Genomic DNA, 2,500 nt, shown 5'->3' with positions numbered 1-2,500 from the left:
AGATTGGAGTTGTGAGATCAATTGGATTTGCCCTCCAGTATCTTTGATAGTGCGTTCTGTCAGAAAGCTTGAAGCTTGTAACGGGTTTGGGACCCTGGTCATTCCCGAATGGCCGTCAGCGTCCTTATGGCCTTTTTTGCATTCCACTCCTTCTAAATTTTAGACCTTTGTTAAAGATTTTTTTGTTCTCCCTCGGATTGACAATCTGCACATTGAGGGTCCAGGACAAATGGAGATTTACAAGTCCAAGACTTCCGTATTCAGTTCATGCTTTTCGTTCAGGATGTTAGCCTTGCGTCTTCAATTTGTATAGCTTATTTATGGCTTGTCACAATTTAGGTGTGTAGTTTGAGTGTTTGTTCCGTTTAGGAGCTATCGGCTTATGATTTTTATGTATGGTGCCTTTTAGTGCACTTTTGCCTATTTTAGGTCTTTTCACCATTTGGGCGTGTAAATTGATTGATTGCTCCGTTTAGGAGACATGGCATATTATGCCAGAGTCATGTTTGGTGCCTTTTTAGCGCACGTTTTTGCCTATTTATGTTCTTGCCACAATTTTGGTCGGTGGATTGCTCTATTTATCATACCTTTCGGTTTGTATTGGATGTTTTTTATGCACACTTGCCTACTTACATCCTAAGTGATGGCTCCATTTAGGAGTTCCTTTTCATCTTTGTATGTATGTTCCTATGCCACCAATTTCGGGTGTGTGGTCATTTCGGTTGCAGAATTAATTCATATTTCGGCTATTTGGCCGCTTTATTCGTTCTCATCCCTTTCGTAATTTTGGAGTGTAGGAGTTGTATTTGTCCCCATAATTCTATCGTTGTCAGTTTCCCCCGTAGCTCTGCATCGTTAGGCATTAATATTAAAGAGAAACTATAATTATACCGTTGTCAGCCATAGTCTTGTTGCGTTGACTACGTTTTCTGTGCTTCAGATGTTTTGCAGGTCAAGTACCGTCTCCTCTCTTCAGTCTTTGGTACCGGATCTTCTCGATCATCAGTTAGAATCCAAGGCGACTTCCACCCTCCGTAAATACAATAACGGTCGGTCCAGATGGCGAAGGTGGGCATCCTCCAAGACGGGCGTTCCAGTCATCCCAGCCAAGCCTCTTCACATCGCGCTGTTTATCACGGATCTGTGCCAAGAGGCCCTCCGGAAAGGACGGGAATCTCATCAATTGAAGGTCTGTTCCACAGTATACGTTGGGCTCACAAGCTGGCGGGCATTGAGTGCTGTCCTACTAACCACGCTTTGGTTAAATCGTCGCTGGAAGGTGACAGAAGGAAGATGGGTAGATCAAGCAAACCAAAAGAACCGCTTCCCATTGACTTGTTGCAAGTTATTAGCGACAATTATAGCTCTAGCGGGTCATTGGCCCATATTCGTTTTTTATTGATATTACTGGTTGGCTTCACCGGTTTTTTTCCGGATTGACGAATTATTAGCCATGAAACTCGGAGATATTACTTTATTTACGGATCGAATGTGTATTTTTGTGCCGAAAAGAAAGAATGATCAAATCAGAGAGGGTCATACCTCGGTCATAGCTACATCGGGAAAATTAACTTGTCCTGTATCAGTCACTGAGAGGTTAGTTAGTTTTTTATCAGAGCCTAGGAATCCTCATTGTCCTTTGATTAGACGCATTGTTAAGTCAGGCGAGCATTCTCATGAAAGCATCGGTTAACATAAGCCTTCTTCAGGGGTAATAAAGATATACAACGAAGTGACGTTGGGATTTCAAGATCTTTTTTCAATTATTATAATATTTTTTTAACCAGTGTAATATTTTCATATTTTACCATGCAACCACCTGGTTACAAATCAGTTTTTAAAATCGGTATTTCTTATTCTACGATCTGGCTAGAATTTGAGAAGCTTGTTGGTCCTTTTGTTGACGATGTTTCCATTTTCGGGACACATAGTATCAAATCAGGGGCAGCTTCACATCCTGCCTGTAGAGCTATCAATGAGATACTTTTAGACAAGCATGCTGGTTGGAAATGTCCTAAGACAAAGAAGCGATACGTCAAGCATGAAGCTAAAGACTTGTTAAATGTGACCAAAATAATGGGCTTGTAGATTCGTTTGATTTTGCATTGTTTGCCTTATGTCGGATAGGCATTATATTTTGTAGTATTTTTTCGTTGTGAGGCTTCGTAGGAAAGCCCGGTGGATGAGCCTTGGTTCCTATCCAGATTTCCAGATTTTTCCTCGTATTGGTTTTTTGAAGGTTTTTTCTGGCCTCTGTGCTCATTCCTCGTTTATTTGCCGTATTCCATGCATGCTTTTTGAGTTTATTACATGGAATGCCGAAGGCATAACACGTCTTAAAACCGGTCTGGTGTCTTTTTTTATTATTATTGGTAGTCACAAATGTGCATACCCCACGGATATTGAATTAAGCTCCGATCGGATGAATTTACTTTTATATCCTTCAGTATTTCCAAACTTCCCTGCCGCGATCAGAACTCATGTCCTTTACCAACCTTCG

Source organism: Montipora foliosa, chromosome 1 (genome assembly GCF_036669935.1).
Source record: "Montipora foliosa isolate CH-2021 chromosome 1, ASM3666993v2, whole genome shotgun sequence".
Taxonomy (NCBI): domain Eukaryota; kingdom Metazoa; phylum Cnidaria; class Anthozoa; order Scleractinia; family Acroporidae; genus Montipora; species Montipora foliosa.
Note: the sequence above shows the minus strand (reverse complement) of the source record.